Source organism: Cavia porcellus, unplaced genomic scaffold (assembly GCF_034190915.1).
Source record: "Cavia porcellus strain 051 isolate PalLab524CR breed Dunkin Hartley unplaced genomic scaffold, mCavPor4.1 scaffold_4, whole genome shotgun sequence".
In the NCBI taxonomy this organism is placed as follows: domain Eukaryota; kingdom Metazoa; phylum Chordata; class Mammalia; order Rodentia; family Caviidae; genus Cavia; species Cavia porcellus.
The window spans coordinates 83,536,861-83,563,655 of record NW_026947487.1 but is presented as its reverse complement, the minus strand read 5'-3'; the positions used below and the strand labels follow the sequence as shown (position 1 = coordinate 83,563,655).

Genomic DNA, 26,795 nt, shown 5'->3' with positions numbered 1-26,795 from the left:
ACATTTCATTCTCTGGTCCCTACTAACGGGCACACAGGTTGTTTCTGCCTTTTCTCTGTTTTAAAGCTGATGCAGAGAACATCTCCATCCATGCCACACAGCTGGGTGTGCGGGTTCCCTCATCCCTAGAAGGAGGATGCTGAGGCTGTAGGGGGGCAGTTGTTCTCAAAGACCCCATGCCGAGTTACACTCTAGCAGTCTCTGAGGGTCCCCTTTTCCCCACCACCTCTTCCAACATTACGATTTTAGTACTTGGAATTGAACTCAGGACCTTGAGCTTGCCAGGCAGGTGCTTGTCCTGCTGAGCTTTTCCAGCATTTCCTATTTTCAGGCTTAGAAATGTTTGCCCACCCAGTGAGTGTGAAGAAACGTAGTGACATCCCACTAAAGATTCACTTGTAAATCACTGCCTCCAGCAGCAGCATCCATTGACAACTGGTGACCCCGGGCCCAGGCTTCTTCACAAGTGTTGGACATGGCTCACCCTTTCACACACTAGCAAGAGAGCACAGTGAAACTCTCATGGGCTGCTGTCTTTCAGGCTTGAATGCAGTCCTGGATTTTCTATCTATTTACTGTCCCTTCAGACACGCTCCCAGATCTCTACCCTAAAATGACACTCATGCAGAAAATGAGGAGGGAGCATATAACACATCAGATACTCCAGGGCTGGAAGATATTAGCACGATTTCATGTGGATAGTGGAGGGATCAGGCAACGTGATTGCCTGGAGCTCAGTCCCAGGGCTTTGACAAGGCAAGTCCTCTCCTAGGTGTCAGTTTTGTCATCTAATAAGGGAGTGGACAGAGCAGGATAGGAGATGCTAGGGTAGAAAGCTGAGGGAGAGGCTGGAAGCTGTGGCGGACACTAAGGGCAATCACCTTCTTCGTCATGAATCTGCCCATGTCCAGGCCTGGAGCATGGTGCAGAGAACGAGCCCCAGACGTGGGAGCTGGGTTTGGGGGAAGGGAGACTGGTTGATAGAAGCAAGAGCAGCACCCCCCCCTGCCACATACTATTTCCCCTCCCTGTGGGGCTACCAAGATGTTCCACGTCTGAGATCCAAACTCTGTCAGCCAGGCTGAAAGGATCTTAAAGATCTTGTTATCCAGAACATGTTCTGTAGATTTGACAAGCTGTAAGGTTTTTCACATTTCCTTTAAAAATATAGTGTTCCTGACATTTGTTCCACCAACTAAGATAAGTGTGTCTTAGCTGAGTGTGTGTGTGTGTGTGTGTGTGTGTGTGTGTGTGTGTGTAAGAGAGAAAGAGAGAGACAAAGGGAAGGCAGGGCATATATATAAGTATCTGTGTTGTATGCGAATCTATTTGGATTCATATGTCTGTGTGTATGCTGTCTGTGGGTATGTTACATGTGGCTGTATTCGTGATTTTATGTGCCTATGTATGTGTCTATTTTTGTGTGTGAGAGAGACAGACAGAGAGACAGGGACAGAATGAGGCAAAGAGATACTTAACATGAGAAAACCATATGAACCAGAAGACAGCCTGTGCCTGCCAACACACACGCACATGCACACAGACATGCATGCACACACATGCACATGTGCACTTACATGCATGTGCACACACATGCACATGTACATGCACGTGCACACATGCACATGCACACGTACATGCACGTGCACACATGCACATGCACACGTACATGCACGTGCACACACACACACATGCACTCACTGCCACTTCACTGGCCCCTGACTCCACGCAAGGAGCCTTAGTGAAGAACTCCACAGCCGGGTGTAGCCAGCCCCTTAGGAGATGTGTCCCTGTGCGTGAGTGCAGAAATCAGGCCAAGGTTAATTAGCAGCTACCTCGCTCTGTTCCCTGTGCACCTGTGTACCCAGCAAGTTTCACAGACTCCCCAGGGTTCAAGGCTGCTGGGTAATTACACGGGACTCTGCTCACAGCTATAATTCAGTACCCACTGGGCAAGTGAAACCCTCCACTCTGCACACAGCCCCGAGGAAGGATGAGTAAGGCCAAAACCAGCAATTACCCACACGCATTGTCCCCAGCAGTAACGTGGCCAGTCCAGCTTGGCTGGCAGCCCAGATCTCAGCTCTGCAGAAAGGCAAGCAGGCTCCTACCATCCCATCCTCCTTTCTTCAGCCTTCCTCTTTCTCCTCCCCCCTTAATTAATCATTCAGCAGTGGTTAGAGCCTGCTGTGTGCCAGGCTTTGGGGCCCCTCCAGATGTAGCACATGACCCATGCTATGATCCTCAGTGGGGGTGATAAGCAAACTGCTCTACCAGAAAAGGAGAATGCCAGCAATGTCTGTGAGGGCAGACAAGGTCAGGGTGACACTTGAGATGACCTGCAGAGCAAGCACCTCATTAAATACTGTGCCCTCCGTGCCTCACTTGACTAACTACACTTGGCCTTACGTGCAGTCCAGGACGTCTCTGGGCTTTTCATGGAACGTTGGATCTGGGCTCAGGGTTTTCATGTTGTATGTGCTTAGAGCCTGGGGCCTTGTGAGGGTGTACTGTAGGGGTTCTGCAGGTGAGATCCTGGGTCCATCAGGCCTCCTACCTAAACAGGCAGCTTCTCTTTTAAGATCCTGTTTTCTCCTGTGCAGTCCTCTTCCTTTGCTCATGCATGGTGTTTTTTGAAAGGGCCCCCAGAGTGCTGCAGCTAGAATGGTTTAGAAAACTACTGTACACAGGCTCTGCCTAGCCAGGGAACGGGTGGCTGATCTGGACGTGTAGGCCCAAGTGGATGGAGCTTGTATAGTGCTAGTATTCCATTGTTTTTTCTCTTTTTTTAAAAAAATTAGGAAGCCTTGTGTCACTTGCTTGTAATCCTAGCACTCTGAGAGGCAGAGGCAGGAAGATCACAAATTCAAGCCCAGTCTGAGCAACTTAGCAAGACTTGTCTCAAGATAAAAAATACAAAAATTAAATTTAAAAAAATACAAAAGGGCTGGAGATATAGGTCAGTTGAGGGTCTTGGGATCAATCCCCAGCAAAACACACACACACACACACACACACACACACAATTACTCTCAGATATATTTGGAACACATAACACTAGAGATTTAAATATAGACTCTTCCAACATTATTAAATATTAATAGCCAGTTTTATTCATTTCAGCATTTTTAAACAAATGAAACAATTAAAGAGAGGGGAAACTCCTATGTAACACTCCACCCTATCACCAAACCAAGGAACCAGTTTCACAAATTAGATGTTTATCATGTCCACAACATGTTTCTTCAGCCTTTATTACATAAGTATATACATGTATCTATAAAATTACATAATCTTGTTTTATAGGTTTATAAATCTTATATAAAATGGCATCATTCTTTTTATAGATTTTTACGATTTCTTTCTTTTTTTTTGATACTGGACATCAAACTCAGGACTTCCTACTTGGACAGCAGGTGTCCTGCCACTGAGCTAAATCCCCAGGCCCTTTTACAGTTTCTTTTGCCCAGCCTTTTGAAGATGACTTGTGACTTTAACTGCTTTGCTAGCATTCCGTTGTATGATTATTTCAGTTTAGCCTTTTTCCTGTTGATGAGCATTTTGATATTTCCATGTTTCCATCCTGACCGGTACTGCTGCAATGAACGTCCATGCATATGTGTTTCTGTGTATGAAATGGGTTAGCTTCTCTGTTAGGTACACCTTGGCATGGACTTGCTAGTTAGGAGAAACATGTTTGTTCTGCTTTACCAGATGTTCCCAGATTGCTCATTGCAGAGGCTTACACTCATTTCTCCATATTCTTGTGGATACTTGGTATTGTCAGATTTTTACATTTTTGTCAGTCAAACTATGGCTAGGCTGCGGGCTAGCCCTTTAGATGGATCAGATATGACAAATCTAAAATGATGCTTCTTCACTGTTGATTTGCTAATTACTACTGAGGCTGAGCATGTGATCGTAATCCTGGGGCGGGGGGCCTTCAACTCTCTTTTCTGTCACAGGCCCAGTGATCTGTCTAACACACTGCCCTCAATGCTTGCTCCCGGGACAGAGCACTAACCAGTTTCCCTTTGGGGCCTGTGTGTATCATTCTCTCAGGCACACTACAAGCCTTTGTCTTCCCACATTCTTGGATTTTGATGACTTCCCAGCTTAGGAGACTCAAAAATTGACTTTAGGAGATGAAGAAAATGATCATCCCGGTGTATCCAAGGCAAGTGTGGTCCAGGGAGTGGAGGTGGCCATCTGGAGCAGTATCCTCACCCATCAAGTCATTGGCAAACATTTGCTAAACCCAATGGGAATGACCAAGTCAGCAAAGTTTGTCTGAGGCTCTGTATTTTGTCTCCCTTTCACTCAAAATTCCTTCCTTCCAGGGGTAATTGGGTCAAAGCAAGGAGCTCTGAACTAGCTCTGCAGTGCTTCTCACATCACTGGAAGAAGGAGGGGAGCTGTAGAATCACTCCTGAAATGAACATAATTCTAGAACACCAGGGTTGCCACGGCAGTGATAGCATCCAAAGTTTCTCCCCATGCCTACTCCATCTACAGAGCAGGAGTGTAAGGTCTCGAGCAGGGAAATGTCTTGTCAAGCTTCTGCCTACAATGTGAATCATCTGAGTGAGGTAATGAACCTCCCAGGGCTCTGGAAACCTTTTAGACAACTGTAGAATATGACTGTTCACAGAACCACCTGCTTGGATTAAGCAACCATAAGGACCCCTCATGATGACACAAAAGTAGGTTTTATGGTGTGATTGGGGAGCTAATATACCACCGAGGAAGCATCACAGAACCAGCTGTGTTCTAGGATGGTGAAATAAACTAAGATGCTTAGCGGGCATCTCAGAAGTTTTAGTTTCTCTTACTTTCCATCCCTTCTCCTCTTCCTCCTTCTCCTCTTCTCTCCTCCTTCTTTGACCTGTTCTTTTACCTTTTGCCTTCCATTTTCCCTCTTGTTTCTCCTTTTCTTTCTCCTAGCACACCAGCTCCAGCCTGGGGGCCAAGAACATTTGAATTCTCCACACCTACTCATTGGTATCACCCACTCACAACTCTACTTCTCTGCCCTGGGCCTCAGTTCCCTCCAACAACAGGGAGGTGCCCAAAGCTGGGCAGATACTCAAGGCCCTCCTGGCTCTGTTCCTGCTGCCAGTAAAGAGATAACAGTTGGAGGATGCCTGTCCCTAAGATCTCCAGAGGGGCCATTGCTTAGCCAGTCTACCTCAAAAGCAGTTTGTGGCTAAAGCGTTGGGCTCAAAGCCACTTTGCCAAGAAAACTCAGTAATTATTCCTGTTACACAGGCACTTGTTGGCTGTGTCTTTCCACCAAAGAAGTGGAGAGTAGGTTGGGCAGTGCCAGCCCTGTGGTCTTTGCAGAATGTTCCTCTTGAGGTGGGCTTGCCAGATCGCCAATACTTGCACCAGTTCTGAAACCTAGAGGTCTGTGGACTTTTGTTTGAACAATCCCCAAAGCCCTTCCTCAGCTACCTGTCATGGACTTCACCAAAACCTGGAACCATTGTGTACTAGTTATTTACTGATTTCTCCAGTATAAATACATAGTTCTTGGAAAATAATCAGATCACCCCCAATTAATGTGTGTGTGTGTGTGTGTGTGTGTGTGTGTGTGTGTGTAAGGGGCGGGGGTCTGGCAGTTGTAATGGAGCATAATTATGTTGCATTCATTTCCTGTGTTGTACAGGGGTGATGATGGAGCTTTTTGCCTCACAGTGCCTGCAAGGATATCAACCCAGGGTCTTCACACACAGATCAGATTTTGGCAGTCCAGCATGAGAACAAAGAAGGGTGGCCAGGACAACTGGGTTGGGCATGGCCAGTTACAGGTCAGAGTGGGCCCTGGCTGGATGCAGATTTATGCTGCCAGTGCTTTGATTCCCTCTCTCTCTCTTGCTATGTCTTTGAGCAAGCCATTTGACCTCAGTTTCTCTCTCAATAAAAGGGGGATAATAATACATCCCTCTGAGGGTGTCTTTTAAAAATAATTGACCAGCTTTGCAGGGCACTTTGAAGAAAATTACCATGAGGATGTTCTTCTGGGCCTGGAATTTCCTTGGTACAGATATCAAACAGAGAGGAAGACGTCGTTTTGATTCTGGCACTGAGGGCCTCATCCTGTTCCACAGTTCAGTTGGAAGAGAGGAGAGGGAAAGGCTGTGCTCCCTGCCTGGGCCTGCCTAGGATTTAAAGGCACAACCTGCCTTTGATGCCCGCCTGCCACGCTTGTTAATTTTAATAGGAAGTAAGCAGAGGTGGGAAGGCTCATCTGGCAGAAGAAAACAGGTAGAGGCTGAAGACAGTGAGTGCCAACTAAATGTGAATCTTGCTTGGCTTTGAAGTCCTTGGCCCCAGGACTGCGGTTAAGGCCCAACTCGTAGGTGTCAGTAAGGGGATGCAGGGAGTTGGGGAAAGTGAGGACCTGAAGCCCCTCAGCTTCCAGCTCAGCCAAGAGCAGACAGATGCTGTCTCAATTCAGGAATCACTGTAGAGCCAACCAGGCCCCAAGATGATGAATTTCTCGTGAAACCCTGACTGGGGATTGCAAAGTGAAGTGCTTTCAGGGGATGGGGAGCTAATAAGAGAGGAATGGAGCAGGAACTTGGAGGGGGATTGAACTCACGTGTGACTCAATGGTAGAGAACGAACCCACATGCACAGTGCCTAGGATTCATTCCCCAGCATGAAGGCGAAGGGGAGGAAGAGGAAGAGGAAGAGGAAGAGGAGGAAGAGGGGCAAGAATACAGCAGACTGATTGTGGGTAACGGGGAGTAGTAGTGACCGTGGCAAACCAAGTTCTAGTTGAGTGTTGGGATTTGGAATTGAGGGTCAAATGTTGGCCCTCTTCTGTTTTATAGAGAAGTTAGAAAGTTGGACTTTGTATATGAATGAGATATTCTGTTTTAAAGACATTGATCAAAGTTTTAAAAAATTATTTTTCAATACTTTTCCTCATAAACAAACACATTCGTAGGCCAGAGTAGCTCAAGGTCTCTCTCTCTCTCTCTCTCTCTCTCTCTCTCTCTGTCTGTCTCCCTCTCTCTCTTTTTGGTACAGGGGATTGAACTCACGACCTTGAGTTTGCTGGGCTGGCACTTATGCTCAACACCCCACCCCCCCGCCGGGCCCTAAGGTCTCATTTTGTGAGGTCTGCCTTGGAAACCAAAAGCCTCAGGGATATACAGTGGCTTAAAATTCATCTAAACCTTTGGATACGCAGAGGGGCTCCAGACTGGTCCCTGGTTGGGGGCCTCAGAATTACTCAGGAAGAAATTTATGAAAGTATGGATCTTTGGTTCCTTTTCTACCAATCAGGAGCCCACAGTCTCTTTTGAGTGTGTGCTTCTTTAGCTCTAACTGATGAATTTATCTGAACCTCTCAACAAACTATCAATTTTTAGAGATTTTGATTCAGTGAATTTGGGGTAGGATATGGACGAGCGCCTCCGACTTTTTAAGTTACTGGTGTATTCTGAGGTGCAATAATCTCTAGGAAACAGTGACTTCAGTGAGTTACCCTTGGACCCCTCCCACTGCTGGTGCTTATACCCAGTACCTTGTATGTGCTGGACAAGTGCTCCACCACTGAGCTGCACCCCTGGTTCTGGGAGTAGATTCTTGATGATGTCCATTCACGCCAGCTCATCTGTCTGCTGCCTTTGTTCATCCAGGATGAAACATCAAACCCATGTGCCCACTTCTAGTTCACCTTCTTTGTCCTATCCATGGTAGACTGCATGCCTGGAAGATGGATTTTTCAATATGAATCAGGTCCAGGTAGGAGATCTTTATCTAAAGATAACAGCAGATACTTAGAATCCATTCAGCTCAGTGCTGTTGCTTTGACTAGGGTCTGTTGGCCACTTGGGCAAAGGAAAATTGATTTTGGTGATATTTAATGCTACCACTTATTTACTGAACATTGCCTGAACATTGAACACAGTGGCACAAGTGGGTCTCAAATCTTTCTGTCATATGCCTGTCTGTCACTTAGAATTCAAACTCTGAACACTATTTTTATTCTTGACCCATTCTATCTCTAGGGGTAAAACACATCATAAGATCCTTTGAGCAAAGTAGGTTACAGGAAGGGTGTTTCTTTGCCCTAAATTCATTTTAACTTCAAGGATGACCTCTCCTTCTGTTGAGGTTAAGTGACTGCTTGGTCTTTGGGAATTTATAGATTTAAGTCAAGGCAAGCTTCCTTTTTTCCACCAGGAAGACGCTTCATTTCGTGACTCTGTCATCTCCCCATTGCTTTGATACTGTAACCATCTGCAGTTTCCTGATACATGCACCACACTGAATGCAAATGTTCCTTAATATCTCCACTTTCTTTTTTCTGAGGGCTTCTGAAACCATGGAAACATGATCCTACAAACAGAGGCTGAGTGAACCCCGTTGGGAGGCTGGGAAGCAGTCCTCTGACCACACTCGCCTGAAGACAGGCTGAGTGGCCACATCTCGTTGAATGGGTGCTCATGACTCGGCAGGCACTCACACAAGCGTTCATTCTACAAGGGTTCACCATGTCAGGTTCTGGGGTGTGAGATGCACCTGCAGCAGCTGATGAAACCACCAAGTCTCTTCCCTCCTGGAGTTTATCTTCTAACAGGGGAGATGGAAGAGAAAGAAACAATCACACTCATGAATAACTCCAAATTGTAATATGTGACATGGAAGATAACTGCAGAAGTATGAAGAGAAACCTAATCCACACAAAGGAGGTAATTTTCAGCTAAGATCCGTGGAAGGAAGTGTTCCAGGCAGAGGGCATAGCACATGCGAGGGCCCTGTGGCTGTACAGAGCATGGGTTTGTTGAGAAACTGAGGGAAGATCCACATAGCTAGAGGTCATAACCAAGGGGGAAGGGGTACTTTAAGAGTCGTAAGTCAAATACAGACAGAGTTTAGCAACTTTCATGAAGGAAAGGAGTGAGGCAGGTCAGAGACAAAAGAAAGCAGTGGGGATTGTGACAACTGGATGAAATACACTCTGAGTAAAGGAGGCAGCTCCTGCTCAACCTCAACCAGGTTTACACACATGAAAATGGAACCTGCTTGAGTCCAATATTGCCAACTTTTTTTCAAGAGAGCCTCCAAATTCAGATTTTACACAAATCTCCAATTAATTTGGGTATGGTGGCATGTACCTATAATCCCAGCACTTGGGAGGCCGAGGCAGGAAGATCACTGAGAGTCTGAGACCAGCCTGGGTTACAAAGTGAGCACAAGGCCTGCCTGAACTGGATCGTGAGACCCTGTCTCAAAAAGACTAATAATAATAATAATAAATACAATACAGTAAAATAAAAATCTCCAATTTAAAGAACTCTCTCGATCCTCTCAACATGTGTTTAATGGCCTGAGTGCTGAGCTGGGTAAGTCCATGGTAGGGAATCTAGGGATTGCACAGAAGGAGGTCTCTCTCACTTAGGAAGATAAACTGAGACCCAAAGTATTGTCAGCTTCTAGCTGTTGCTCCTTCTGGCACTTTCCAAAAGGACAAAGGGCTTTCAGGCTGATTTCCTTTTCAGGCCCCAGGCAGCCTTTTAACTGCAGAGCTCCATTTCCTAATTTGCAACTGCAAGTGTTGGAGCCAAGTGACCTAGGGCTATAGCGTGTGGGGTAATTGGTTTGAAAATGACTTTGAAGCTTCTGAAAACAGAAAAGTTAAGTGCACAGGGAAGCTCAGAAGATTTCAAAGGACTTGTTTCTAAAAATGCCACCACCCATCCCATCCGTCGCATGTGCCATGTCCCCAGGCCTGAGCCAGGGAAGTACAGTAGGTGGCTTCTCTCTGCTAGGGAATTCAGGGAGCACATTTAGGTCAGCCCAGTCTTCCCCAGCAACCAGGCTTTTCTTCATTGAGATGCCAGCTCTAGAAATGCGTGCTCACAAAGTTTACATCCCAGCAAGCAAAATGGGAAGTCGGACATTACACATGCAGCATGTACTGCAAGACAGAACTTGCAGGGAGTCCTAAGCCATGGGTTCAGGATCCCCTTCTCCTATTACAAGTAAGTGATGCTTCAGCTGAAACTTGAGTGCTGAGCAGAAGGAAAGCTTGGATGATGTTTCAGGTCAAGGGAGCTCTCAAGACCTGGAGGCAGCTGAAAGGAGCCTGAGGTATCACAGACCTGAGATGTTCAAACTGGCCAAGGGTGGGAGTCCAAGTCCAAAGGGTGAATTGGTGCTTAGGAGATGGACAGTGGCCCCTATCTGTGACGGTCTCCCTGCAGATGCTAGTTGGGGGAAAATTCCATCTCTAAAACCAACATCTGTGCAGAGCTGGGTCGCCATCTACAGGGAGCTGGGATGGGAGGAGCTGAAGCCCTGCTCTGTGTTTGCCTACTGATGAGGCAAGGACGCCCATCACTCGTTAATGAGCGCTGACCTCCAGGGTTCTCAGGATGCCAGGTTTTGTCCAAGTCTTTTTAGAGACCACTGACCAGGTTCCTGGAATGAACGTGGCACAAAAGGGCCTTTCAGGACCTCCTGTTGAATAGTGTTTTGTTCCCATTGAAACTTTTAAAGATGTGGGAAGAAAACTGAATTGCAAATGAACTAAATTCTGCTTCTCCTAGTGGGCAGACAGGCACTCTGAGGATGGGAGGGCAGGCCATCAGGGGGCAAGGAAGCTGCCCAGGCCTGAACTGGGTCATGGACTCAGCACCTGTGGTTAATGAGCATCCTTGGGTTTACAGCTGGAAAACTCAAAAAGAAGACTGATGTTGTTGGGCACAGTGGCATACAGAGCAGTCAAATGTACCAGCAGACACAGGTCCTCTTCTCTTGAGCACTCAGAGATTCAGGGAAGGCTCAGCTTAGGATGAAAGCCAATGCTTTTCCAGGGAAGGGCTGAGTTTATGTAAGGAAGAGGTCACAGAGGAAAAAATAATGTAAATGTCTTTTACAGCAAATGGCACGATATTTATCTACACTTATAACAATAGAAATGCAAATTAAGACAATAACCAGAGAGTGTTTCAAAACTCTCTGTGATAGGCAGAAATCCAAACATGTGGTGCACACTGCCTGTGTGGAGCGGCTGTGGGGAAGGAGGCATGCTCAGACACGGATGCACCACGTGTGAGTGGCCCATAAGCCTTGCAAGCAACTCTGCTGGGGGGTAGGAGATTATCCTGGACATTTATGGACTTATTGCATATAAGGAATTGATGGCCATCTGTTGTGATCTTATTGTAAGAGACTGGAAAAAGCCTAAATGCCCATGATAATAGGAATAGGGTCTTTGAGTTACAGGCCATTGTAGTGAAATTCTAGACATTTAAAAATACCTGCTACTTCTGTATGTTTGCCTAGGGAAGGATCATGAAGGTAAAATATTAACTGGGAAAAGTAAGACACAGATCTTTGCAGATCAGAGTACCAATGTTTGTGGATGGAGGAATGAGGGAAACAACACAAACCACCCATATTTATTTATGAACAGAAAATACCTGCCAGAAGGTACACAGCCAAGCATCAGTGGTGACCTCTGGGAGGACTGGCGAGTTGCAGTCTACTCGGTGGGAAGGGAGACTTATACTCTAGAAGTTATGTTAGCAACGCCATTTACCATTATTATTTTTATTTTTCATTACTAGAAATCAAACTCATGACCTTGCACTTGCCAGGCAGGTGATTGTGCTGCTGAACTAAATTCCAAGCCCTATCATTATTATTATTATTGAATTGAACTCAGTACCTCAGGATTGGTAAATATACACTCTCCCACTCAGCTATCCTCCAGCCTCAGTATTTGAATTTTTTTCCTCAAATACTTGGGTTACTTTTTCAAAAAGATAGTGAAAGAAAATAAAGCAAAACACAAAGAAAAATGCAATGAAAACTTTACATTCAGAAATAAACACTGATTAAATTTTAGCTCATGCTTTTTTATTGTTTTTAAATTAATATCAAATTTAAAGAAAAGTTGCAGCAATATTACAGAGAACATGAATACACTCCTTACTCAGACATGCATTTTCTCCATCAGCTTTCTTGTTCTCCGTCTCACCCCGCTTATTCCCTACACACAGGCTAAGTAACCCTAAACTGAAATGCTTGGGACCAGAAGTGTCTCAGAGTTTGATTCTGGGGAGCTTTTGCATATGCATAATGAGGCCCTAAACAAGAAATTCATTTGTTAGGCCGCAGATTTAGTTCAGCGGCATAAACGCCTGCCTGGCAAGTGCGAGACTACAAGTGCAAGATTATGAGCTCATTCCCAGTCCCCTGCCCCCCGCCCCCCAAAAAAAGCAAGAGAAGAAATTCATTTGTTTTCCATGTATGCCTTATGCACATAGCTTGATGGTGATTTTATGCAATATTTTTAGTGTATCTGCATTACGACTGCCTCCCCATCACATGAGGTCAGGTGCAGAACTTTCTACTTGTGGTGCCATGTGACACTCAAAAAAGTTTCAGATTTAGAGCATTTTGGATCTCAGGTCTACAGATTCTGATGTTCAACCTGAATATGTGTATGTGTGTGTGTATGTTCATACATACACAACTATGTATTTATACATGTATCTGCAACTCTGTATGGAAATATTATGTAGGTGTGCAGAGTAAATTTACCTGAGAGTGAATTTCCCCCTACTACTAAGTATTTCACTATGTATTTCCTGAAATAGAGGATATTGATTTATACAACTATAATGTAATTAACAATACTGGGATATTTAAAGTTAACGCAATACTATTTCTAGTCTAGAGGTATTATTTAAATTTCATCAATTGCCTTACTAATGTCCTGCATAATATTTTTTTCCTGGTCCAGAATCTAATCCAGAACCACACTATTCCATGTACTTGTCATCACTTATATTCTCCTTTCATCAGAAACAATTCTTTGCTCTTTTTTTTTCCTTTATGACCTTGTTGTTCTGAAGAGTGGAGGCCAATTGTTTTGCAGAGCATCCCTAAAGATTTGCCTGTTTCCTTATGACCAGACTCAACAGCACAGAAATGATGGTCTGTCCTTAGAGCCCTTGGTTAAAAGGCCAGTGAAATCACCATGCTCCATTAGTGGTGTCATGTACACATGTTTTTAAAAACATAGCAATTGGGGCTGGGGATTTAGCTCAGCGGCATAAGCGCCTGCCTTCCAAGCAGGCAGTCGTGAGTTCGATCCCTGGTACCGAAAAAGACAAAAAAACAAAAACAAAAACAAAAAAACCATAGCAATTAGCTGATAAAAATAAGCTACTTTGTAACCTTCTCTTCTCCCTAAGCAGATATTGGGATCATCTTTATTTTTTAACATTAGCTACTTTAAAAGGGCTGGAGATGTAGTTCTGTAGTAAAGTACTTGTCTAGCATCCATGAGGCCTAAATTTGACTTCAAAACTATAAACGATTAGTTTCCTTTAAACCTCAGTTTAGAGCTTACCTCTCTTGACTTTGAATGCTTCAACCAGAATTGTGAAAATAATTTAAGTTCACGAACCGAGGTACCATTGTATTTATTTTTGAATAGACAACATAATCATATGGTTCAATATTCAAAGCTATCAAAATGAAGAGCAATAGAAACTCTTCTTCCTTCCCTGACCCAGCCAAGGAATTCTCCTCTCTAAAACAGCACTATTCTTTTTTGTGTGTCTCCTTGGATGGCTGTATTACCAATGCATCTGGTGAATCCGCAGTGTGGTGACAGTCTGATCATAAAATTCCCTAACCTGGGGAAACAACCTCTGCCCAGGAAGTAGAGTAAACATGATGGGAAAACTGAGGCCCAGAGAAAGCAAAGGAGTTGCCCAAGCTCATAGAATGTAAGGAAGAAGCAAATTAGTATTATCCTCCGCTCACCAGGAAAATTAGGTACTTTAGTGTTGGGTGCCCTGAAGTTGATTCCATAGTTTTAATTTAGTCTTACGCATATGGAAAAAATGCAGCAGGACATTGAACTTACGATTTCACAAAGGTGAGTACCTAGAAGGAATGATTTTTATGTAAGTCAATTTAATGAAGAGACTAAATTATAGAACAGGCTGAGTGCGATCACAGCAAAATTCAGGGGAGAGTAATTCATGCTAAAGTTTAGAAAGTTCCTCTGAAGCTGGAGAAGGGACATTTTGGAAAGCCTGGAATCTCAGTTTCCTCGCGCAAGGATTTTCTGCCCAGATATTCCTACCTGCTTCTACATTATCATTACCACAACCTCCTCTCTGTCCCTGCCTTGCTCCTCTGACTGTGGGAACCATATCTTTTTATGGGCAATTTCATCTTCAAAGTACTCTGGGCTTATTAATGGGCTTGGGCATCCCTGCCAAGGATGGCAGTTCCCAACCAAAGATCCCAGACATTTCTGATGCAAATGGCATGGAGAAGACCCTGTTGGGCTCATGGCTGGACTTCACCTTGGCAAAGCCCTGGCTCGAGATCTAGGGAGGAAATTCCATCTTTACCACTTCACGGTGTCTTTGGAAACTTCAATTAATTTTTGTAATCTGTCAGATGGGGGTGATGACAGGCTTTGGAAGGATGCAACATCCGAAGTAGCTGATATCAGATGGTTGCTTCCCTTTCTGCTTGAACTTCACTTCCTCTGTGCAACATTTCATCACTCTGTACAATCCCTCCTTTAGGCTCCAGAACATTCTGTATGCTCCTCTTGTAACACTAATCAATTCTCTGCTTTATATGAGAGTGAATTGTGCTCTTGTCACAGTCATAAACTCCTTGAGGACGGGGCTTGTATCTAAAGCATCATTATACCTCTCTCAGCAGGATGCCCAGGGGCTGCCGTGAAGTTCAGTAAACGTTTGTGTGTCAGAGAGGCAGCATGACGTAGTGAACAAAAGCACGACTATAGCGCCTGACTTTGTGGGTTCCATCCCAGTTCTGTCATCTGTTGGCTTTTAGGTAAGTTACTTAACCTTTTCGTGCCCTGAAGACTTGACCTGTAAAGTGGGGGCAATTAATAACAGCATCAATGTCAAGTTGTTGTGAGGATTAAATAAGTCAGTATGCCTAATGTGCTTGGCACACAGCTAGCTGCCCCAGGGTGACAGTTAGAGAGCTGCTGGCTATTATTGTCCCAGAACCTGGCAACGGCTCTTTTTCCAGGTGTAGCCTCCATAAAGCTTGATACTTTCAACTGAAAACATTTTATTGGCCCCTCCATTCTCCCCTCATGCATACATACACTGGGGAGGTTCCTGAAATCCCACCATTCCTAATTCATTCTTTGGAGTGAAAACATTAAATCTTATTAAAATGCAAATATGTTTGATGTGGTAGTTCAGGTATTTGGGAGGCTGAGGTAGGAGCATTATAAATCCAATGACAGCGTGGGCAACTTAGCAAGACGCTGTCCTGAAAATGAAAAGGGCTGAGGTAGAGATTCAATGGTAGATGTTTGCCTAGCACGTGTGAGGATTTAGGTTCAATCTCCAGTACTTTTAAAAAGGAAACATACAAGAATCCCACTATGTGAAAATGAGGATGGTTTGTAGAGTATATTGAAAAAAGCGAAATATGAAACTGGGTATCTGTATGCATCCATTTATAGAGTACACAAAAGCTAGGGAGACTGATTCCTGGAAATACTGATACTGACAGCTGTGCAATCACAAACCATCCACAGAAGGGGACCCTGGAATTGGTCCTTGTAGGGATCTTCAAGAAGGGAATGTTGGTGGCAAGAATAGAGATGGGAGGGGGACATCTTTTCATGGCACAAGCTCTTTCAGAAAATATTTTTTATCATGGTAGAGTATGCATTACACAAACATAACCCTAGCACCATTTTGAAAACCGTTGTGCAGTATTCAATCAAGTGACCTTAAGCTACAAATTTGTGTGACCATCACCAATATTTAAGAACTTTCCCATCACACTCCCCAAAGCTTCCTACTCATTCTAATAACTCTCCATTCCTTCCTCTCTCAGCCCTTGATGAGCTCTAGTCTACTTTCCGTCTCCATATGCCTGATTACTCTTACATATCATATGTAAGTGGCATCATAGTATTTGCTCTTTTTATGACTAGCTTATTTTATGTAGAGTACAGTCTTCAAGGTTTATCCATGGCATTGCACATGTTAGAACGTCATTCCTTGCTATGGCTTAATAATATTCCTTTGTGTGCTATACTACATTTTGTTTCTCCATCTGTTGATGGACACTTGGGTTATCTTCACTTTTTGGCTATTGCAAAGAATGCTATCAATTATGAACAGTGGTAAAAGTACCTGAGTCCCTCCTTTCCATTATTTTGGATATATATACCTAGGAATGAAACTGCTGCGTTATATGGTAATCCTACTTTTCATTATTTGAAGAATTGTCCTACTGTTTCCTATAGTAACTGTGCTACCAACCTCCTTACAGTCCCACCAGCAGTTTCTCCATATCCTTTGGCATAATTTAACTTGTCATAACAAAGCATTACCTATTTAAAGAATAATTAAATATGGCCCTGTGCCATAGATGAGGGTGAGCAAGTGACAGCAGTAAGACAATAATAATAAAACACAAAACAGTGTCCACGTAGGAGTCAGGATAGCTGAATTTGACCCTTGACTTTGATTGGCCACATTGCCACACCCTTTCTGAAACTGGGTTTCCCCGGGGGTCTAATGAAAGGGCTGGGTCAGGTGCTTCTGAGTTCCTTTCCTGTTCCATCAGTCAGGTATCTCCTCCAAATACGTTACAAGACAAATATGGACAATGTCCCCCTCCAGGTGAGTGTCCAGTTTCTGTTTGCATCACCCACCCCCTTGTCCACTGACCACACCGGAGACTGGAGGGTGAGAGGAGAGAGGGTTAAGGCCTTCACTGTCTGGATTCTTTTTGGTACTGCAGCCTCTGTGAAGCATGCCCCTTTCTACCGGGCTATAGAGTTTCCTTCTCTTTGCCATTAGCCTTAGGGTGATGTATGGTTTGCTAAGGCTTCTGTAATAAAGTAACACAGAGTGGCTTCAACAGTAGAAACTGATTTTTCTCATAGTTCTAGAGGCTACCAGGACAAGACCAAAATGTCTTCAGGGATGTGCATCCTGATTGCTATGAAAAACAATCTGTTCCATGCTTTTCCCCAGCTATTAGTGGTTTGCTGGCAAACTGGTATTCTTTGGCATGTAGAAGCATTGCTCTCATCTCTGCCTTCATCTCTGTTTGCGTGTGTGTGTGGCGGGGTGGGGGTTTGTGTGTGTGTGCTTCTGTCCACATTTCTACTTTTTTTAGGGACACTTGATATCTTTTAACTCAATTATCCATGTAAAGACCTTATCTCCAAACATGCTCACATGCTGAGGAACTGAGGATTGGGACTTTAATGTGTGTTTTTATAGGGAGGAGGACCCAACAGCCCATAGCAAGTGGTCATGACTTCTACCATGGCCGCCTTCTCCCTCGTGGGCTTCCCAAGTGGTACCTTTCATTCAGTTTCTTCAATCGCATGAGCATGGCTTCTGTGTTCTGCAGGGACCCATCAGCCTCAGCACCCAGCTCAGTTGGTTTCTGTCTATTCTTTCCAGGAGGAGTGCTGTGCTGAGGGAATAGCTCAATACTAGTTAATAGTACGATTATCATGCACAGTGCCCTGGTTTGATCTCTAGAACCCAAAATACAAAAATCACTGAGCTAGAGAATTTTATGGCTGCCACTTATTCCCTTTTCTCTATATTATACATGGTCTTTGATTCTGCTTGCTCCTGGGGAGCTTAGCGTAGGTACAAGGAAATGGTTTCATATATGTCATGTATGTGTATTGGGGTTGGGGGGGGTCATGGTATATTCACACCCTCTTTAGAGTTCTGTTCCCAGAGCAGATTCCTTTAGGGAGACATAATGGTAAAATGTGTCCACATTAGTGAAGTAAGCAGGAATTCCATCCCCTCAGGAACCCCTGAAGAGGCCATGTGGGGGTATTCAGTACTAAAGGAAAATTGGAAGAAAAATGATATATTTGTAAATATCCAAAGAGCTGACATGGGAAGAGAGACAATGTTAATCTGTGTTTCTACAGATGAATCGATTTGTGACTCAATATAAAAAATACAGTTCTGAGGCCAAGTGTGGTGTGCACACCTGTCATTCCAGCACCCAGGAGGCTGAGGGCAAGAGGATCGTCATGACCTAGAGGCCAGCCTGGGCCTCTACATAGCAAGAACCTATCTCAAAAACAAAAACAAAAAACTCCAACAGCAACAACAGCATAGGGGGAGAGAGAGAAAGAGAGAGAGAGAGAGAGAGAGAGAGAGAGAGAGAGAGAGAGAGAGGAGAGAAGAAGAAGAAGAAGGAGGAGGAGGAGGAGGAGGAGGAGGAGAAGAAGAAGAAGAAGAAGAAGAAGAAGAAGAAGAAGAAGAAGAAGAAGAAGAAGAAGAAGAAGAAGAAGAAGAAGAAGAAGAAGAAGAAATGTCTGAGAACCATGCTTGAATATTATGGCCTTTCTATGTGTCATGAGTCACCTGTCACAGCAAATATTCACACAAGGGCTGAATGGTGATTACTGCCTTAGCCTAGGCTGATGATCTCCTGCTCCTTCCCATTTAGTAATGTCACCTGTGTAGAGGTGGAACTTGGAATGTCCTCTAGCCTTCTGTGTCCCCTGAAGATAGGACATTCAGTTCCACAACAATGTATACTCCTTTCAACTACCTGAGTTAAGACCAAAGTAGAAAAACTCCTTCCTTCCAGAGTAGGTGCCCAAGATATTGGCTTCCCCCAAAATTGGCAGTTACTGAAGCTGAGTCAAGTCTTAGCCAGCGTCTAAAGCTAGCCACACCCAGGGATGGCTCCAGGGGATTGTAAAGAGCACACTCCTTGGAAACTGGACCAATTCCAGGTAGCCACTTTGATCTGAACCTGGGGGTGGGGTGGGCCAGAAGCCAGTTTCACTGCTTCTTGAATGCAAGCTTACCCATCCCAATGTGGCTGCCTCTGATTTCAAAATCATTTGAAGACATTTTTTTTCCCTGTTGTCCTGGTAAAATGGATTTGTCATCATCAGTAGAGCTGTGGCCACACCTTTCCATCAATACCACTTAGTACTGTGGGCACGGCAGGTAGAGATGAAAGGCAGTTTTTCATAGATCCTTACAGAGAGATTACGGACTAAGAAAAAAGATTAAGGAGAATAGATTCATCGATTCAAAAATATCACAATTTATGTAAGTTAGATAGAGATTTCAGTCAACAGCTTATACCAGAAGCCAGGGAATATTAACAATGATTCAAAACATACTTTCTTTGAATGAATTATTTAGTAATTGCTAAGATATTTGCATTCTGGTTGGGAATTTTTTTTTATTGTTGTTGTTCTCTTAAGGAGTTTTTAAACATAACTTATAAAATCTTTGAATAACTGAGTATATGCGTGACATTGTCTTATTGTCATTTATAACCAAAATAACTCCAGGTCCTCAAAAATGTACAAATAGTATGCTCTTCCATGGCTTCCTTTTGCTTCAGGAGTCTCTGGCTCACCTACAGTGCACAGAATCCTAAGCATGATCTTACAGGTGTCATGTTGCTTACTAGGAAGAAGGTAAATGGTGCAAAATGGGAATAAGAAAGACTCACCACTCCTCAATCCTTAATAGTGCAAGCCCACATACTCTACTTTGTAGGTTCAATAAGAAAAAATTATATTGGCCTGTCCAATAGGCTGGGATAGATACATAAGGTGACATGAGAGAGAAAGTGCAGGATGGTCCTCTCTGAAGACAGGAGGCCTGACCTGAGGTCTGATGGACACATGGCAGCCATGCAGAAGATCTGGTGACAGAAGAGTCCAGGTGGAGAGAAATGTAAGGTGGTGTAGCACGTCCTGCTAAATGAGCTATTCGAGATGCAAATAGTGACTTTTTTTGAATAGATGAGCATTCTTTTACAAAATATCTAAAAAGCACACCCACCATCTGTCAGGAAACGTGGAAGGTGTGTGGATGATGTTAGGCTGGGATATGTTTTGCAGCGGGAGTTCCATCACATAAGAGCTCTGTTATGTAACACATATAAAACAGCCACATTTGGAAATATTTTGGGCTAAGCATTGCAGATAGAGGGAACTGTAAGTGCAAAAGGCCCAGAGAAAAGATTGAGCTTAATGTGTTGGAATGATTCAAACACACCAGTGCTCCATAGAACAAATTTGGAGTTAGAATTTTTTTTAACTCAGTGAGTAATGGAAAGTCATTGAAAATTTTTACATATAGGAAACACATGAACTTATTTAGTGATTAAAATTTTTTAAAAATCAATTTTGAAACAATTTATAGACAATAAAATACACTTATTTTAAATGTATAATTTGAGGAGTTTTGACAAATATGCACATTTATGTAACTACTATCATAATCAAAATATACAACATTCTCACCATCCAAAGTTCCCTCCTACCCCTTTTTACAGTTGATCTTCCTATTTCCTTCCCAATTCCCAGGTCTAGGTGAGAGCTCTCACAGACACTTGCTTTCCTAGTATTATCATTTTATATAGACACCGTACATTGAAACTAAGCAAATAATGTTGGAGCTGGGTCATTCAATGATGGTAGGCACCTCTAATTCCAGTTATTAGGGAAGGTGAGGTAGAAGGCCTTAAAGTTCAAGGCTTGTTTGGGCAACTTAGCAAGATCCTGTCTCAGAATAAAGTAAAAAAGAATGGGGAGGGGGCTGGGGATTTAGCTCAGTGGCATAAGCACCTGCCTTGCAAGCAGGCAGTTGTGAGTTCGATCCCTGGTACCAATAAAAAAGAAAAAGACAAAAAAAAAAAAAACAATGGGGAATGTGTCTCAGTGATGCATTGCACAAGACCCTGGGTTTAATCCCCAGTGCCAGAGTTGGGGAAAATTAAGTAATGTCAGTACAGCGTTATTAAGCAAACTATAAGCTCTAGATGGATTTCACCAATTTCCTCACTAATGTACTTATTCTGTTTCAGGATCCCACCACAGATTGCCCAGGAATTATATCTGATAGCTACTTTTCTTAGGCTCTGCCAATCAATAAGAATTTCTCTATCTTTTCCTGGTTTCCCTGTTTCCAGTTTGATAAGTACTGGCCAGATGTTTCATAGAATGTCCCTCAGTTTGGGTTTATCTGATATTTTCTCACCATTAGATAGGAACTGAAAGCCATTCTTACCATGTTATCATGATGTCAATCTACCCTACGAATGCGGACACTACCCTTGATCACTTAAATGGTGACTACCAGATTTCTTCTCTAAAAAAGTTAATATTTTTCAACCTCTATATTCTTTGAAATCATATCATGAAGTACAGCCCCACAACAAAAAGCAGGCAAGTCAAATTTCACTTCCTGGAGGTAAGAGTATCTACATAGATTCTTTGGCATTTCTTTTAAGATAGAAAAATGGAGAACATGGTGGATAGATAGCAGCAGCTATGGAGGCTCTCTGAGATACCCCGCTTAGAATCCAGTAATGTTGTGGTACGAGGAGTCCTAAGCAAGGGGAGATATATATACCCTGCCGACCCAGGAACAAACTAAGTTAAGAGAAACCAACTGGAAATGCAATCCTGGTGCTATAACAGGAACAGATAAAATCTCAGTGTGGAAGCTGGAACCTGCGCCACTGGAAGCCGTGATTTGAATTTCCTGCTGCTGCTGCTGTGTCCAAATCCATACGGCACAAAGAGAGACACACAAAAGCTCTGAGACCAGGAATCGGCGAACAGCGTTGAGAGCAGGAGTGGCAGGGAGCCCTGCATCAACCTGCGGTGAGTGAGCGGAACGGGGACCCTTCCATAGAGTAGGAGGCTCGAGCAAAGGACATACTGGGACTGGACAGACTAGCCGGAACAGGACACTGCAGTAACTTTAGTCACATATTCCCCTCTCAAGTGGGATTGGTGGGAAGTGCCTGGCCTGGGTGACGCTGCTAAGACCCAGTAGGCTAGCCCAAACCAGGTCCCAGCGCCTGGCAGTGCACCCTAGCAGTGAAGCCTTCAGTAGATTGACCTGGAGGGATGGGCCCAGCAGAGGCTGCCCAGGTCTGTGTCTCCCTAGTGCACTGCAGTGGGCGAGAAAACCTAGCTGGCTGCAATTCAAACAAACTGTAACAGACAAAGAGACAAAAACTGGGTCTCCTATATTCACTTGTATGGAAGGAACAAAAAAGTATGGGAAGAGGAAGCAACAAGAAAGGGTCCTCAGTCCCCAATCCTGAGAACACTGACCCAGGAAAGGGAAATGCAAAGGAGGACAGAAAACATGCAGTATCAGACATGGCACAATAGACATAAAGCGATATCTCCAGCGCCTCATAGATGAGTTTAAAAGTGAAGTATTTAACGAAATAAAGCAAGATATAAGTAGCAGACTTAGAGAAATGCTAAGAACCACCCAAGAAAAAACAGATGGTGGAATGGAAGAACAGAAAAAAAGGGGAGAATTGTTTGATGGAGAAAATAGAGAAAACATAGAATACGTGAAGCAGGTTCAAAGAGATTACCAGGAAACTAAAAACTCTATCAAAAGCTGGCATAACAGCTTGAAAGAAACTAAGGATAGATTATCTGAACTGGAGGGTAGATTTGTAATGTGGGAGCATGAAATGAAAAACTTCTTAAAAATAACAAGAAAACAAACAGCAATAATACAAAGGCTAGAAGATGATAAGAGGATCTATAACTTAAGAATTAAGAACATAAAAGAAGAAGTAGGGACACAAACAAATGAACTACAAAAGCTACTCACAGAAATAATCCAGGAGAATTTTCCTAATTTAGCAAAAGGTAAAGATACTCAGATGTATGAGGCAAACAGGACCCCAGCCACCTACAACCCAAACAGAGCTACACCCAGGCATATAATAATCAAAATTCCAGAAATCCAATATAAGAACAGAATATTAAAAATCATCAGAGACAAGAAACAGATCACTTACAAGGAAACACCCATCAGAATTACAGCAGACTTCTCTGCACAAACCATCAAATCACGAAGAGCGTGGGGGGAAATAATTCAAGCTTTGAAAGATAATAACCTCCAGTCAAGATTGATATATCGTGCACAACTGTCCCTAGAAGTTGATGGAAAAACAAGTTGCTTCCAGGATAAAAAGGAACTAGGAGAATTTGCAACCACCAATTCAACTCTATAGAGAATACTGCAGGATATTCTACAAAAGGAAAATACCAAGATTCCAGAAACAGTGGCAGAGAGGCCACAATGAATGGAGCAGAAAGCAAAATGAAGAAGACAAACTGACAACAAACAACAGAAAAAGAGCTCAACAGAAATGAGGCAGGGAAGATTGGATGGTAGGAACAGCTATTTGGAGAAAACAAGACATCATAATAGCTAGTGCTGATTCAATATCATCTTGTTTTGAAGTCCCATCAAGCTTTTATTCTTCTGTCTCCATCGGTCTTAACAGGTTGTATCTTATTGGATTTTATTATATGTGATAATATAAGCAAAGACTTTTATAGCCAAGGAGATTATACAGAAACCATTGTTCATTTTCTGATAGTTGGTTCTAAATATCCTGTAATACTGTCATTCTCTTGAATGGTTTTACGTTGTCTCGATATATTTGGTGCTGCAGTATACGAAGTTATACTCAAAGATTTCAAGGAAAAAGACACTATGGTAACTACTTTTATGTCAGGATATCTTGTGGTGAAACACTATTTTGCTTAAATTGTTATGCTTTGACCTACACTGTTTTGTTGTTATGTCCTCTTTTATCTCAATCTCCTTTTTTTAAAATTACTTTTTTATTTTTACCTTTTTAATTAAGGGAAAAATAAATAAAAAATAGCAGGATATATTATAGTAACCCACTTTGATTTCCTGTTAACTTGATTTGAAACCCTGTATTGCCCTCACCATCTTGTTTTAACTGATTTCCCTCTAATCTGCTTTGCTTGATAGTACCAAGTTCGAAAGTAAAGGCAATAATTGTGAAGACAATAAGATTCATTATGACGCCCATTCTGGTTGACTATTATATTCTTTTAAAATCCTGTACTGTCTCCAATGTTTTGGTTTTATTCTTTACTGTTTTGTTCAATTTTATTATAACTGATGATATAGGCAATTCTTTTTAAGATAGCAAGAGGCAGTATGGTAACCATTGTTGATCACTTAGTATTTTGTTTTTACATTATATGTTATGTCCATCCTTTTGATTTGACTGACTCTGTTCTGATATGTCGCATTTGGTTTTACTCTCTTCAAAAAAAAGTAATAAGAACTGTGGGAATAATAAAACCAAAAATGTGTAATTGTCATTGTATAAAAGAAAGGAAAAGAAAGTGCTCTAAAGGATAGAACTGCATATATATTTAAGTGTATAAGATAGATAACCATATTACTGAGTTTTGTTGGATCATTGAACAAAACTGTTTGCAGTCTCATTGTTTGAAAATCCACTTTATATGCTTTAATTTTGTAACTTAAACAACTATTTCTAAGATAACAATATGTAATCTATTAACTAGTGATTTCCTACTGTTTATTTTTTCTGAAATTCTGTATAACTTGTACCCTTTTTGTGTTTTTTTCTTTTTCTCCTTAAATAAAATTTTTTTAAAAGATAGAAAAATGAGGTATATTTGTATGCTGATGGAAGTGAAAAAATTCTGTACTTCTTGTTTCATCCTCTACCCTTCATTTCTAGATCTCCTTCCTATTTGTAAAAGGCTACTTCCTGTTTCCTATCATTTATCTTTTATTTTGCTCTTTAAATTATTTATACTTTGGGCTTTTCATATATGAAAAACTATGTGATATTTAATCTTCTGTGTCTCATTTACTTCACTAAGCTTTATGGGTTCCAGGTGCATAATTTTCCTCTAAATGGCTCAAATTTATTCTTATTCATGGCCGAGTAGTACTCCATTGTGTACATATACACCACATTTAAAATTTTTTTTATTTTAAAGAGAAAAAAATCAAGGAAAATAAAACAATAAAATCAATCAAAATAAATCAGAATAAGTAATAGAGAACTTCTAAATATTTTCAAATAATAATTATCACACTGCCTTTGGTGTCTTCAAAATAGCTGCAGATACAACCTTTGTACATATTAAAAATCAAACAGAATAGGATAGAATAGAAACAATAAAAATAAGACAATGAATGCAATAAAGGACATCAAAACAAGCTGGTAGTGAATACACAATGGCTTCCATAACATGTCTTGCTGTCTTTCAAACAGCTGCACATGCCATCAGAGTTTATGTTTATGTTAGTAAAACAAAGAGAATAAACCCAAACCCAGAAGAAAAAACAATGCAAATGGTATGGTTTGGGGCAGGGTGAGGATCTCCTCCCTGTATATAGTGGTTCTCTCCCTCCGCAGTCTGCAAATGGCGCCAACTCACAGAGAAAGGCTTAGGTCTCCAAACCACATTTTCTTTATCCATTCACATGTTCAAGAAATAAATCTTTGTCAAAAAGGCTTAGAACTCCAAATTACACTGTCTCTTCAATAAAAAAATAAGATTTTAGACAAAAGAGAAGATGAAGGAAAAAGATCTTGAGTCTTTAGGGTCAATAAGTTGTGAAAGACAAATATTTGGAAAAGCAATGTTAGATTGAGGTTGATTAGTAAAGTTTGTTGTGCAGATTCCTCTGGTATCATCTCAGACTAATGAAGATCTAATAAAGGTCTTCATTCATCTGCTGACAACCTTGGTCTGTCTTGGTAGGAAAGGAAGGAAGGACCCTTTTGTATGTGTATATCCTGCTCTAGGCAATGGGAACAAGCAGAAAGCTTTCTTTATATCTGTGTTTTCTTAGTTGCCTTCAGTTGAAAAACAATCCTGATGCCAAAGTAGCATGTTTGGGGTGAAATATTCTGCAATCCTCCCGAAGGGTAAGGGCTTAAGGGACTATGGTATTTACAGCGGTGTAGGCAGGGCTGAGCAAACCCCAGGGGTGATGAGGAGGCATGCAGAGACTAGCACCAGGGGTCTCCATTGCCACCCTATGCCTGAAGGAATGGGAGGAGGAGGCGGCATCACTGTTGCTCAGTCAGAGCTGTAGCGGAGGTGGAGGCACTCCTGAAGGGAGCTCTGGCCATAGACAAAACATGGCCAAGACCAAAATGACAGCAGGCAGCAAAAGAGGAACCAGTACTCTGACCTTTCTCCTCTCCTGTGCTCTGACCCAGCAGCACAAGGGAGGTTGGGTGCTGAAGTACACATGGTCAGGCTTCTGGGGCACAGACCAGATTGGAGGAAGGACAAAATGGATCTGGAGAAGCAAATGGAGAATAAAAAACCAGCAAGTCAAATTCAAAAACTCAGTAGTGGGAAAGCTTTAGAAACGACTTCTTTACCTTATGTGACATATTTGAGATTCATATTTGAGAGTAGTGTAATTCCATTTTAATATATTTCTCATTTAGTCTAATTTCAGCACCTCTTATTAAGATTATTTGCAGACTTAAGCTACAAGCACCTTAACACAGTGGACCCTGGCCTCATCTGGGCCTTAGACGAGGGCCACAGGATAGGACCCTAGACACCGGGACATGTGTCCCTGGAAGGTATCAGAGAATCTCCCATGACAAGAGGCCACTGTAAGCCTGGACAAAGACAAGGATAGCAGCTACCATAAGGGACTGGAGGTCAGAGACCCTTTCCCTTTTCTACCTCCATTAGGTCTTCATGGTTCTGAAGGACCTCTGAGATGCAAGTACCTTGACACTGACTTCGATGCATGCCTTGCCAGTTCCATGCAAGGTGAGGGAGGAGCAATTTGGGGTTGAAATCAGTTTCTCCACCTGTAGAGTGGGACATTACATGTCTCATGGAGTTGAGGATTAAGTGAGATAATAATACAAGATTTAGCAGTCTGCACCTAGTA

General features: G+C 42.6%; 1 long non-coding RNA gene across 4 annotated transcripts in view; it reads left to right on the top strand.

Moving 5' to 3' along the window:
• The window catches only part of LOC106028133 (uncharacterized), a 54,331-nt gene extending 31,133 nt beyond the window's left edge, over positions 1-23,198 (top strand). Inside the window, exons 3-4 of one of the 4 annotated variants that reach the window (XR_010046973.1) lie at positions 14,722-14,859; positions 20,887-23,198. This is a non-coding gene — a long non-coding RNA (uncharacterized LOC106028133). Of the gene's footprint in view, positions 1-14,721; positions 14,860-17,968; positions 18,220-20,886 lie in introns of those variants that run through there. The other 3 variants (XR_010046972.1, XR_010046970.1, XR_010046971.1) reach the window with 3 other exon arrangements.
• The last annotated feature ends 3,597 nt before the right edge of the window (positions 23,199-26,795 follow it).